Consider the following 15,354-nt stretch of genomic DNA (forward strand, 5'->3'; position numbering starts at 1 on the left):
GGCGAGGATGCACAAGAGAATCCTACCAGTTCTCTGAAGAGTTTTGATCGCAATCATACTGCACACTGCCCTAACCCATCTGTACAAGAGGAATACCTATTTAAGAATGCTGTTTGTTGATTACAGCTCAGCATTTAACACCATAATAACCTCCAAACTCGTCATTAAGCTCGAGACCCTGGGTCTCGACCCCGCCCTGTGCAACTGGGTCCTGGACTTTGACGGGCCGCCCCCAGGTGGTGAGGGTAGGAAACAACATCCCCACCCCGCTGATCCTCAACACTGGGGCCCCACAAGGGCTCAGCCCTCTCCTGTACTCCCTGTTCATCATGACTGCGTGGCCATGCAAGCCTCCAATTCAATCATCAAGTTTGCAGACATCACTCTACAGTGGTAGGCTTGATTACCAACAACGATGAGGGCCCTCGGAGTGTGGTGTCAGGAAAATAACCTCACACTCAACATCAACAAAACAAAGGAGATGATCGTGGACTTCAGGAAACAGCAGAGGGAGTACCCCCCTATCCACATCGACGGGACAGTAGTGGAGAAGGTGGAAAGTTTTAAGTTCCTCGGCGTACACATCACGGACAAACTGAAATGGTCCACCCACACAGACAGCGTGGTGAAGAAGGCGCAACAGCACCTCTTCAACCTCAGGAGGCTGAAGAATTTTGGCTTGTCACCAAAACCACTCACAAACTTTTACAGATGCACAATCGAGAGCATCCTGTCGGGCTGTATCACCGCCTGGTACGGCAACTGCTCCGCTCACAACTGTAAGGCTCTCCAGAGGGTGGTGAGGTTTGCACAACGCATCACGGGGGCAAACTACCTGCCCTCCAGGACACCTACACCACCCGATGTCACAGGAAGGCCAAAAAGATGATCAAGGACAACAACCACCCGAGCCACTGCCTGTTCACCCCGCTATCATCCATAAGTCAAGGTCAGTACAGGTGCATCAAAGCTGGGACCGAGAGACTGAAAAACAGCTTCTATCTCAAGGCCATCAGACTGTTAAACAGCCATCACTAACATTGAGTGGCTGCTGCCAACATACTGACTCAAATCTCTAACCACTTTAATAATAAAAAATTGGATGTAATAAATGTATCATTAGTCACTTTAAACAATGCCACTTTATATAATGTTTACATACCCTACATTACTGATCTCATATGTATATACTGTACTCTATACCATCTACTGCATCTTGCCTACGCCGTTTGGCCATCGCTCATCCATATATTTATATGTACATATTTTCATTCATTCCTTTACACATGTGTGTATAAGGTAGTTGTTGTGAAATTGTTTGATTACTTGTTAGATATTACTGCACGGTCGGAACTAGAAGCACAAGCATTTCGCTACACTCGCATTAACACCTTCTAACCATGTGTATGTGAGCAATAACATTTGATTTGATTTGATGGACAAGATGGTCAAGTGACCACTTTTCTTCTTCATTGGCTGATTGCTTCCATCTCATAGGAATCCTCACCCTGTTGACTACTTTAAAGTGGTTGAAGCCATCATTGGCAATATCCATGCTAAAATAGGTTAGTTATATCAATGATGAGTCCTCTATCTAGCTCTATGACAACAGGCACAACTCAGGTAAAGCAATTTTGTCCACTTATGTGCATTCATAACAACCGAACCATTACAAAACGTATGTTCAATCAAATAAGTCTCACGTAGCAAATAAGCAATTACGTTTTTTGTTGACCAAATTCGACACCCTCATGGACCTCAGTACAAAATGTTCTCACTTCGTGAGCTTATTTTTGTGGACAGATTTTGCGGGCAGATTAAAACCTCTTCCTCTCTGGTGCAATTAAAATAAATTCCACTCAGTTATAAAACATGAGTTTCATTGAATCTGACAGGTCACTCTTCCAGATACCAAAAAAGATGTCACTTTTCTCTGGAAACAATGTTCATATACTCTTTTAACCTTAGTGCTTAGAATAGCCAATTAATTATATTTCCACCAAATGTGATCTCTTCATTTTGAAGACCTCAAGCCAGGATCAACTTGTGGGTTAATCTAATGTATTCTGGGAAATGTAATATTTTCCCCATAGTGAACGAAATGTAAGTGATTAATTAAGTATAATAACTTGGAATATTCGCATGCAGGTTTTGTTAACCTTGATCATTAATTGTATTGTTTCAACAATATTTTATGTGCGTGTATATAACGACACGTTTGATGTTTTGTGTACAAGTATACAGCTAAAATAGAATAGAAGAGACATTTTCATTTCACTGAATTCAATTCAATTTCCTTTAATTCAATTCCATATTTTACATTTACATTTTAGTCATTTAGCAGACGCTCTTATCCAGAGCGACTTACAGTAGAGTGCATACATTTTATTACATTTTTTTTTTAAATACCATATCTTGTTTACTACTTCTATTGGAATTCAATTCAAATTCGATAATTTAATTGGAATTTATCAGACATTCTCAATTCAATTCTGAATTGAGCCCAACTCTGTTTCATATGGAAGATTGACAGTACCATTTAAAACAACTGATATTCCCATTCGGGTCAGCATTCTCTGATGTGACCCTCCTCTTTGAGGTACCATTTGAAAGTTGACATTTCTATTGTGTTCTCATTTTAGTACATTTAGCAGACAAAACTTGACTCCAACCCTGTATTCAAGAGCATGCTGAATTGAACCCAACCCTGCTGTGAATCTCTTCCGGGAGGAAATCACAAGTCTATCCCAGTCCAACCCCACAGATTGTGACATCAGACTGCGATGGAGGATTCTGGCCAACAGGGGGTGACCTTGCCACACACCCTGAGCCCTTACTCAGAGGAGCAAGTGTAAGTAATTTATCTCTTCATGATTTTCATATGCCTGGAATTATATACTGAATCTACTTCCTATTGACATTTCTTCTGTAGCTCATCCCTCTGTGCACACAACATTTAGAGCTAAGTTCACTGGAGACAATAATAGATTTAGTTTCAATCAGAATGTTTCTCTCTTGTAGGCATGCATAAATTGTTCACCTGCAAAAATTCCTAAACAATCTAATCTGAATTCTCTCTCTATGTCTCTCTCTGTCTGTCTCTGTCTGTCTCTGTCTGTCTCTGTCTGTCTCTGTCTCGCTCTCTCTGTCTCGCTCTCTCTGTCTCGCTCTCTCTGTCTCGCTCTCTGTCTCTCTCTCTGTCTCTCTCTCTCTGTCTCGCTCTCTGTCTCTCTCTCCCTCTGTCTCTCTCTCCCTCTGTCTCTCTCTCCCTCTGTCTCTCTCTCCCTCTGTCTCTCTCTCCCTCTGTCTCTCTCTCCCTCTGTCTCTCTCTCCCTCTGTCTCTCTCTCCCTCTGTCTCTCTCTGTGTGTGTGTGTCCCAGCAGTAGGAGGAGTCAGAGAGAAGCTCCAATCAGAGCTGAGAGGGAGGTGCGCATCATTGTGTGATGGGAGATGTTGGTGGCCATTTTAGAAAATGCTGAGGTGGGAGAGTGTTGAGATAGACACTCTGACTTAACTATACACTCACCTTTTGCTTGTTCGGATCGGTTTGAAGAACAATCGAAATGGTGAACACTCAGAATCAATCAGAGAGGTTGTTCGTAAGCTTGGGAAGCTGGCTTTTCTACAACTGGAAAGAGGAAGCCTCATATTCAGCGATAGTGATGTGAAGGAATGCGGAATTGATGTCTCCAAAAGTTCCACATTCCACAGGTTGTGTAGGCCGCTCATCGCAGGGTGTGAGATATACCTGGAGGAAATGTACCGCTTTGCGTACACAGGCATTCAAGACTACCTAGCTGCTCTGCACGTGTTTCTCACCTACACAAATAAAAGGACAAACCTACTACTCCAACCTACTACACTCTTTGATCGATTGAAAGGGACGTTCAGGAGAGCAACCCTTTAAGACCTCCACAGATGCTCCGTGGACAGGGTTTTACGGAATACGCACGGAACTTATGACCTCTTCCTCTGCTTCCTCCTTGGCCTCTCAACAACACCCAGCCAGACTCTCTTAGATCTAGTATGTCTAGGGAAAGGTTTAAAAGTCACAGGCTCCAAGGGGATCATGGCGGAATACATTAAGCAGGCGATCAAGGCTGAGCCTTACCCCCAGACCACCCTGGCGCTTTTCCGTGGTCTGCGGGAGCTAGGGGACGCCTCGCTGGGCAGGGAGGTCCGACGCTACCTGACCTCCGAGTCCCGGTGGGGGTTCCTGCTGGAGCCTGACCAATGCTGGGAGCTGGCGGACATGCTTTGGGAAGGCAGGGAGATGGAGAGGGAAGTGTTTATGGAGATGGAACGTTTGAGTTGGATGCACCGAATGAGCATGTGGGGCTTTTGGAGGATGCAGACAGACACTGGCAGGTCTACTAGAAAGACATCATTGCTGTATGAATTGTCTACTAGGGAGACATCACCACGGACTGTACTGCCACATCTATCAAATTGCCACTGCAGAGACAGTTGAGGGATTTCGAGTTTAGAGAGATGTATAGGTACATTGGGAAGGTAGGTTTGAGTGTTTTATACGTAGAGAGAGAAAAAGTGATGATTGCAATCCATGTTTATGGCTCAGAGTAGTGGGTAGTAGCGTCTACTGAAAAATCTTAAAATCAATCAATTAATCGATTCCTCAAACAAACTTTATTTGCTTAGAGCAGGGCTGTCCAACCCTGTTCCTGGAGTGCTACCATCCTGTAGGTTTTCACTCCAACCCTCATCTAGCGCACCTGATTCTAATAATTAGCTGCTTGAAAAGCTGAAACAGGTTGGTTACAACTGGGGTTGGAGTGAAAACCTACAGGAGGGTAGCTCTCCAGGAACAGGGTTGGACAGCCCTGGCTTAGAGCTTTGTACAAACTGACTTGCTGTTTACATGGCAGAAGTCATAGCGCAGTTGAGGTTGGTCATAGTGCCGATAGACTCCAGGTAGAAGTGCCATGTCAGAACACCTCTCCATTTGTTAGGTACCTTCTTTACCGCCACCACTCTGAACAGTTCGTAGGGTGGCACCAGCACATTGAGGACTGAAGAGGAGCGGCAGTGGCGTGAGTGCGAGCAGGGCAGCAGGTACCTGTGGCACGTCCGGATGGTCAGATCAAAGCTGGAGCTGTACCGCCGCGTGGGCGCCAGGAGAAAGTGCCCGGTGCGCACCTGATCCCCCATCTCCCCTCGCAAGTTGTCCCCGCGCCCACTGTCAGCATACACCAGCAGGCAGCCTTTCCAATCCTGCTCCAACAAAAATAGAACTGTTTGGCCATAATGAACATCGTTATGTTTGGAGGAAAAAGGGGGAGGCTTGCAAGCTAAAGAACACCATCCCAACTGTGAAGCACGGGGGTGGCAGCATCATGTTGTGGGGGTGCTTTGCTGCAGGAGGGATTGTTGCACTTCACAAAATAGATGGCATCATGAGGCAGGAAAATTATGTGGATATATTGAAGGAACATCTCAAGACATCAGTCAGGAAGTTAAAGCTTGGTCACAAATGGGTCTTCCAAATGGAGAATGACCCCAAGCATACTTCCAAAGTTGTGGCAAAATGGCTTAAGGACAACAAAGTCAAGCTATTGGTGTGGCCATCACAAAGCTCTGACCTCAATCCTAAAGAAAATGTGTAGGCAGAACTGAAAAAGCATGTGCAAGCAAGGAGGCCTACAAACCTGATTAAGTTACACCAGCTCTGTCTGGAGAAATAGGCCAAAATTCACCCAACTTATTGTGGGAAGCTTGTGGAAAGCTACCTGAAGCGTTTGACCCAAGATAAACAATTTAAAGGCAATGCTATCAAATACTAATTGAGTGTATGTAAACTTCTGACCCACTGGGAATGTGATTAAAGAAATAAAAGCTGAAATAAATAATTCTCTACTAATATTCTGACATTTCACATTCATGAAATAAACAAATTAAATTGAAAATGGAAAAAGAGATTGAAATATATACAAAAAAGACAAAAAAGCTAAATTTACATGGAACAACGACAAACACATCCGCACTGCTACGCCATCTTGGATATGTTGTGTAATTCAAGTGAAACTTCCCAGTCGGAACCAGGAATTTCCGAGAACTCCGATAGCACCTGAATGAGGCATTGGTATGTGTAATAGACAACAGTAGGGTCTGGGTCGTGGCGTGTTCATACCCATTCACGACCACCACGGAGTGAGTGTCAGTATCCTACTATGTGTCCGTGCAGTACTAGTATAATTATTGTTTGTGAAGTAAGTATGGTGATTATTATTCAGGTTCTGGTCGTCTGAGATACGGGCTATTACAAAAAACAATATAACTATAGAATTAAGAAACGAATGTAAATTAAGTAATAATGAAATAAATGCAAAAAATAAAAGGCAGTCTTTGGGTTCTTTGCCAGGGAACATTTAAATACATTATCAATGGCAAATACTGTTTTCTATGGTTGATTTCACTTAATATTTTTGGGTGTTGTTGCGCTCATTGCAGTCAGAAACATATGTTGGCCGATCAAAACCCTTGCGGGTGATGTTGCTTTCTCTCCCGAAGTCGTATGAGAAAATAACGGAAAACTGACCCAAGATCAGTACTGTAATGTGGAGCGAGTTCTAGCTCGTCAACACAATCGGCTGCAGGGGAGGTTACTTTCTGCGTTGTTCGGCTTATTTAAGAATATCAAATTAAATTAATCTAAGAAACGCTTTTCCAGGCAGTTTGAATGTATATTCGTATTCTGTGCAGAATCTGTGTATATGTTGACCTACAACACAAATGCCCATAATGACTTGAACAAAGAAGGGAACTTGGAACGTACCCGATCCTCCCATGCGATCATCCTCTTTCCCTGTAAGTGAAGTATGCAATAAAACAATGTGGTTGTAATCGCTAGTATGTTATGTTGTGGAGATTGATTTCTAGCTTTTTACGACATTTCTCAAACCACTATGCATTTTCACTGATCTATCAAGGTTTTGATAATCTTAGCTATAGGGCTACTCAACAGTTTCAGCTAGCCAGAGCTAGGCTACGGTCTATGGAGTTTCATTGGTGGGCGCAGGGTTTGGTTCTGGGCAACATCTACACACCTGATTAAACTAGTTTGAGTGGTTAATTACTTTAATCCATATGTGTCAAACTCCTACCGTGGGAGATCTGAGTGTCTGCAGGTTTTTGCTACACCCTTGATTTGTAAATGAAGGTCCCAAATTATTAAGGACCTCCCCTCACCTGGTTAGGTTGTCTAGGTGTTAATTGAAATGAAAAACCAAAAACCCGCAGACACTCGGCACTCTGTGGAATGAGTTTGACACCCCTGCCTAAGAGCTAGTTCAACTTGTCTTTGCAAGTCTTTCTATATACAGTTTTTGTCACGACTTCCACCGAAGGTGGCTCCTCTCCCTGTTCGGGCGGCGCTCGGCGTCGCCGGCCTACTACCTGCCACCGATCCATTTTTCCTTTTCGTTTGTGTCTGTCTGTTTTATCACACCTGTGTTCATTTTGTTGATTGATGGGTTTATTTACACCCCGCTGCCTGCTAGTCTTTGTGCGGGATTGTTCAGTGTTACTTTGTTAGGGGTGCGTGTATGCACCACAGGGTTTTTCTTTGCTCACGGTATGTTACCGTTGTCATGACGTTGGCCTGTGGGTAAGGTTTATGACCCCCCCATAAATACCTTTCTCCCTTCCCCTCTCTCTCTGACCCTACTGAAGGACTTGAATAGCCTGTGTTAAATATAGAGAGTCTGGGAACATCAAACAAATGGGGAAAAGGAACCATATTTTGATAATAAAACCAGTTGGAAATATGCTTGATAACGTAATGAGTATGTATGTCAGTTCATTGTTATCTGAGACATTATGATTGATGACAGGACGACATAAACTGTACCTGAGAAAGTATACACCCTCTAGTTATCAGAGTCACATGGAATTGTTATGCAATTGAAATGTTTGATATTGAAATTGTTTGTTAGGAGATTAAATGTAATTTTAGCTTCCAAATGAGAGAATTGGGTTTTCATCAGGAAAGTGCCCTGCCCGATCAGTGGCCAACCCTGTGAAGAGACAGGGTTTATAAACGATGAAACACCTCCTACCCCCTCTCCACTATATAAGCCTTTGACGAAAAGATAACCAGTATGTTCCAGTACGGGAGGTCTGCAGCCTCTGCGTCAGAAGGACACACATGTTAACTAAACCATATCAAGGACAGAACTAAGCCAACCTCGGCGTGAGCTTTGATGGCGAATGGTATGAACTTTGAGCTTATTCACTACAGAAGTGATACTTCCTAGCCGTTGAGTTAGCCGCTGCTAACGTGGGCTAGGAAAGGACGGACGACGGATCCAGTCTAACAACCAGACGAAGATACCACCACGTATCCAAGTTACCACCATTGACATTTCTTCCACTACAGGAAGATCTGTTGGCCAACCCGGCCAGCATCTACGACCAATCTACCGAAGCGCAGCTCAGAGTAAATATTTATTGCATTTTCCTTTTCCAAATGGGCGGTAATTTAGAATGCATAAGATAAGGTATTTACGATAGCATAGCTGCTGTTTCTTTGTTCCTAAGTCTTCCCGCTATTTCATTCAAGCCCAACCCCCTTTTCTTTGTGTAACCAGCCATGATACAGGCTCCGTCCACCAGGACGTTTTCTGTATGACATCATTTGTATTCTGTGTATTTGTAATTCTGTGTGATTAGTTAGGTATTTAGTAAATAAATAATTAAACCCAATTTTGTATTGCTGATTCAACTTGTTAGCCAGGGTTCGTGAAGATAACCAAGAATTGACAAATTTCATTATGAGACTGAAAATAAGATAAGGGTTAATATTGACTGCTATCGATGTAAAATATTACTAAGTATTTTAAGAGTTTATTCGGAAGATAACGGCTCTATAAACGTTCTTCTGTGGTGCCCCGACTTTCTAGTTAATTACATTTACATGATTAGCTTAATCAGGTAATATTAATTACAGAGAAATAATTTTATAAGTTAGCATGTCATATCACTTAATCCGGCATAGCCAAAGACACGACACCGTTTTGATTTATTAGTCTAGGAGTAGAAATGTCTCCTCCGTGTGTTGCGTTTCTTCCCTGTTTGTGACAACTTCGTTTTAGCATGTTTTTCCCACATGTTGTTGTTTGTTTGGGACTCCTTGAATAAACGATTGTGCCACTGGGACTTCCTTGCTCTCCTGCTCCTGATTCCTGCACCTCCCTCCTACTAGGAGGTACGTAACAGTTTTAGATCTTGTGGAGCAAACAATTGCAAACAATGGATGAATTGGGACAGCAAGACAACAATGCTCCAATCCACAGTGAATATGTTTCTTTCCAATGGTCATCTTAATATCCATCATTCACATTCTTTATATTTTTATACACCACCTGTAGTTTTTGTTTTTGTCTCTACAAATTAAGTACATCTTTAATGGTCAGTTAACCTGTTTAATCTAGGGGGCAGTATTGAGAATTTTGGAAAAAAATATGTGCCCATTTTTAAAAATGTTTATTAAAATAAGTATCCTACATATACAGCGGTGAAATACAATTCTGAACTTGTTCTGTTTACTTTGCCGCTCCAAATAAAGACCCTTCTATTCAGGCCTACTGCTGATCTCTCTCTCACCCTCTCTCTCTGACTCTCTAGTGTCTCCATCTCAAGTCTCTCTCTCTGACTCTCTAGTGTCTCCATCTCAAGTCTCTATATTTATATAAATATAAACCCCACCGCCCAGGAGACCAGCTACACCCGAACCAAAGAAGACGGAGAGAAAGTCCTGTCACCCTCAAACAACCCGCCAACCCGCTGAGCATGACAGTCTGCCTAGAAGGCCAGCATCTAAGAGTCGCCTCTTCACTGTTGACATTGAGACTGGTGTTTTGCTGGTACTTTTAATGAAGGTAGCAGTTAAGGACTTGTGAAGCGTCTGTTTCTCCAACTAGACTCTCTAATGTACTTGTCTTCTTGCTCAGTTGTGCACCGGGGCCTCCCACTCCTCTTTCTATTCTGGTTAGATCCAGTTTGTGCTGTTCTGTAAAGGGAGTAGTACTCAGCATTGTACTAGATCTTCAGTCGCTTGGCAATTTCTCGCATGGAATAGACTTAATTTCTCAGAACAAGAATAGACTGACAAGTTTCAGAAGTTATTTGTTTCTGGCCATTTTGAGCCTGTAATTGAACCCACAAATGCTGATAGTCATTTACAACATTAACAATGTCTACACTGTATTTCTGATCAAATTGATGTTATTTTCATGGACAAAAAATGTGCTTTTCTTTCAAAAACAAAGACATTTCTAAGTGACCCTAAACTTTTGAATGGTAGTGTATATACAAACAAAAACATATTAAGCAGGACATTCATACCAGCATTAAAATCCTATTATAATCCAAAAGTAGTGTGAAATGCACTCATAAGCAACATGTAAATAAAGTATTTTCTTGCTGGTGTTCTATAAGAACTCCCCCTTGTTCTGCCACCAACTTGTGTGCTTTGCCCTCGTTAGTAAGCAATGTTTGCAAACCCAGAAAGGGGTCTATAGCCAATTATATTTCCACCAAAATTGTTTGTCTTCTTTTTGAAGGCCATTCATTTTAAGAGTTTGTACTGAAAATCTATTGTTTCAACAACATTTTATATGCATGTATATAATGACATTTTTATGTTATGTACAGACTACTACATCTAATATAGAAGAGGCATTTTCATTTAAGAGAATTTCACTGAAGTCAAATCTATTTCCTAAAAATAGAATGTAAGGAACCAGGAAATGGAGCATCTTTAACATGAGAAGGTTTTGGGGAAATAAAGTTTTTCTGTCAACCCAAAAGATGGTTAGCACATCAACTGGCTACACACGGAGTGATAGACAAACGCGGGCATCACACAGACAGAGAGGCGCAATATTGCTGGAAATGAATTGGCAGATATTGTGTTTAGTTATTTTAGCAATTCATCTAATAGCAAAACATGTAAGATACACATTTCAAAAATGCCCTTTGAATGTAGTGTACATTTCAGTACATTACACTGTTTTCACATTAGGCAATACACTTGCACTGCCCATTTAAAATTGACTGAGCATCCAATTTCCATAATTTCTATCCTATGTGTGATCAAAGGTTTGATCATTGAAGTCATATTTGACAAAGTAATCAAATGAAAGAAAGGAAAGAAACATGCTGTTTAGCAGGCACTAGTATGCATCAAGCCTGTCTTGAGCATTTGGCCGTAGGTTCTTATTGAAATTGCAGTAAATATCCTCATTCCTCATGCACCTGGGGAAAAACCTTCCGGCATGGCGAATCCTAGCCTGACATTCAGGTAGGTCTTGATTGAAATCTTTGATTGCCTCATCCATGGCCTGAAGGAGGGTGTTAAGCTCATGTGCATGGCAATCATACATCTTCCACCTGTATTGTAATTGTGTATTGTACTGTAGTGATCCTTTACGTGGCTCCGTTTATAAGAACCACACCAGAGTTGTGGGTTCGATTCCCATTAGGGTCACATACCAAAATGTGGGAACTGTTATCACTTAGGATAAAAGTGTCTGTTACATAAACGGCCATATTGGCCAATGCAATTTTTGTAAAGTAAACCTTCAATTTGCAGGAGTATTGAAACACATCATCCTGAAATGTTTTGAAACGTTACATGGTGTGTTGTACCACCACTAAATCAAGTGTTGTGCAACACCTTGCCAGAAACTCGGAGCACAAACAGACAAGATTGAAAATGTTGTTGTTTTGAGGCCTGTTTCGAGCAGAATTAGATACCTTCTTCTGTTTCAGTGTTGTTTCCCCTCTCTTAAGCTTATAAACACGATAGATTTTTTAAAAACCTGTATAGTGCAGAATTACATCCCTTTGTCTGAAGTGTCTCAATGTTTTACATTGTTTTATGTATTTAATCCTTTGCCGTTTATACCGTTTTGTTAGGCATTGTCAAGCACAGTGTTCAGTGGTGGTCAGTGCCGTTTAAGACTTTGCATTTTTTTATGAGCATGGCCTTATTTCTATTACAGCATATTGGATGACTGTCATTCATATTCAAAAGTAAGTGCACAGGTCGAGAGAAATGTGAGTAATCGACATGACAGACATTGACACATTCAATAATGCCTTGCACAATCTTGCCTTCATCTAGCTGATCTAATGTAGTCATTAGTCCAACAATGGCAAACCAGAGTTTCTATTGGACAAATCTAGGTATATTTACCTGAGTTTTGTTCCATTCCGTTTGCTTCCATTTAAGATTTTTTTTCAACAGAATCGGAGGAATAAATACACCCCTGATCACACGCAAACCCAGTTCACATTCATAACAGCCATATATAAACAACAGGATCCCTTTAATCGTTGGATAATTCCTTTTCCCCTGGCTTGTGAACTTGAGTGCACAACGCATCAGCTGTCTGTGACCAGGCGAAAAAACCTTTCCAAGCCAAACCTTCATATCATAACCGCTACACACAGCCTCATTGTTGTCACCATATTAGCTAGTGTCAAGTCAACATAGTGTTAGTCCTCCGGAAGTTGTCATAATTATTGTGTAAATCTATGGAAGGTGGTGAGAACCACAAGTCTCCCATGTATTGTATTGAAGTCATTGTACCCAGAGGAGGACAGAAACTAGCTGTCCTCTGGCTACACCATGGTGCTTCCCTACGGAGTGCAATTGAGGCCACTGTGGACCTTAATTGCAAAACAGTGTGTTTTCATAAATTATTTGGTGACGTGAATATTTGAGTATAGTTTTATTTAAAAAATATTACTTTAATGTTTCACTATTTTTATTTTTATGAAATTCACTGAGGACGGTTCTCCCCTTCCTCCTCTAAGGAGCCTCCACTGGGAGATTGACCTGAAATAATTTAGGATTTTGCACTTGCCTCTTTCATTGAAAATCCTATTTCTTCTTCGGGATTTGGTTGATGGATCGCATCCAACTTTTAGTTGCATACAGCGCCACCGGACTGGTGTGTGAGGCCATTCACCACCTATCTACATTACATTCTTGATACTGTTATTTGATACGATAATACAACATTTGGAAAAAGGTAAAGGGAAATTGCCCTGACAACTATTAGCACTCAAACAAAAACACCCCCCATTCCACTATTTAACCCTACCTCATCATACTCCAGACCAATAGTCTGAGAGGATATAACACTACCATTCAACACCCCCTGCAGCTTTTCTGCAGTAAATCCTTGCAATCTCAAATACTTCTCTGCCACTGCCACCACAACCTCTATTTTCTGTCACTTTCAATCCATTTCTGCAGTATAATTCACAACCATGGCTATAAATGATAAAAAGCCAACTTTACTGAATCACATATTCTTCCCATCACTCTCTCTTGGTCTCTGCCTACTCACAGGATCCCTCACCCTGTACACATCGTCCTCTACCACTCTCTTCACTGCTTTGGCATATTACATTTTCTGTACTACTCCAACCCTGGCAACCTCAATCTCCCTTTCTCTCACTGGACACCTCCGATCTCCAGCCCCCACAACTAACATACAACTTTCTCCACCGATACCACACATTCCTTCATATTGACAATCCTTGATGTGTGAATAGGTACTGTCCTTATTGAACACTAATTTGCCTGACGGTTTTGATACCTGTTCATCATGACCCATTACACCATTACAAGGACTCTTCATATAATTGATAAAAATGCCTTAATTTGTATGGCATGCTCAATGGAAACAAAGATTAAAAACTGATGCGTTTTGGCTGCATGACCTTCACCAGGGAGTACAAAGATACAATAATACAATGTCCTCTTTTGAACAGTATTTTCCAATCAACCCTGATTTGAAGAGGGAGTGGTTACAGAATTAATTGGACAACACCTAGCAAACAATACTATAAACATTAAAAGTTGAAATGCTGTAGACATGTTATCAATGCAAATCAAGACTAGAAGCATCAAACCCCCCCACAAAAATTAAAAGTTCTAACCTTGAATATGACCTGGCAAAGTGGTGAGGATAGGAGAGCCATCCATTTTACAGTACATTAGATCACATCTAACAAGGACCACAGCAACATAGCTGAGGGAAATAAAGCATTATGTCCACTAGATGACAGCAAAGGGACCTCTCACAACTCTACAGGAATGGTGAGAAATTCTTATCTTAATTTAAACCAGGATACTTAACTTGTTATGGATAGGGGGCAGTATTTTCACGGCCGGATAAAAAACGTACCCGATTTAATCTGGTTATTACTCCTGCCCAGAAACTAGAATATGCATATAATTAGTAGCTTTGGATAGAAAACACTCCAAAGTTTCTAAAACTGTTTGAATGGTGTCTGAGTATAACAGAACTCAAATGGCAGGCCAAAACCTGAGAAGATTCTGTACAGGAAGTACCCTGTCTGACTATTTCTTGGCCTTCTTTGTCATCTCTATCCAAAACAGAGGATCTCTGCTGTAACGTGTCACTTTCTAAGGCTCCCATAGGCTCTCAGAAGGCGCCAGAACGGTGAATGATGACTCTGCAGTCTCTGGCTGAAAAACAGTAGCGCATTTGGATAGTGGTCGATCCGAGAACAATGAGACGGGTGTGCACGTGAAGAGGCCATTTTACATTTTTAGTCTTTGAACGAAAACAATGACTCCCGGTCGGAATATTATCGCTATTTTACGAGAAAAATCGCATAAAAATTGATTTTAAACAGCGTTTGACATGCTTTGAAGTACGGTAATGGAATATTTTGATTTTTTTTGTCACGAAACGCGCCGGCGGCGTCACCCTTCGTTACCCTTCGGATAGTGTCTTGAACGCACGAACAAAACGGCGCTATTTGGATATAACTATGGATTATTTGGAACCAAACCAACATTTGTTGTTGAAGTAGAAGTCCTGGGAGTGCATTCTGACGAAGAACAGCAAAGGTAATCCAATTTTTCTTATAGTAAATCTGAGTTTGGTGAGTACCAAACTTGGTAGGTGTCAAAATAGCTAGCCTGTCCTGTGATGGCCGGGCTATCTACTCAGAATATTGCAAAATGTGCTTTCACCGAAAAGTTATTTTAAAATCTGACACCGCGATTGCATAAAGGAGTTCTGTATCTTTAATTCTTAAAATAATTATGTTTTTTGTGAACGTTTATCGTGAGTAATTTAGTAAATTCACCGGAAGTGTTCGGTGGGAATGCTAGTTCTGAACGTCACATGCTAATGTAAAAAGCTGGTTTTTGATATAAATATGAACTTGATTGAACAAAACATGCATGTATTGTATAAAATAATGTCCTAGGAGTGTCATCTGATGAAGATCATCAAAGGTTAGTGCTGCATTTAGCTGTGGTTTTGGTTTTTGTGACATTATATG

Source organism: Salmo trutta, chromosome 4 (assembly GCF_901001165.1).
Source record: "Salmo trutta chromosome 4, fSalTru1.1, whole genome shotgun sequence".
NCBI lineage: Eukaryota > Metazoa > Chordata > Actinopteri > Salmoniformes > Salmonidae > Salmo > Salmo trutta.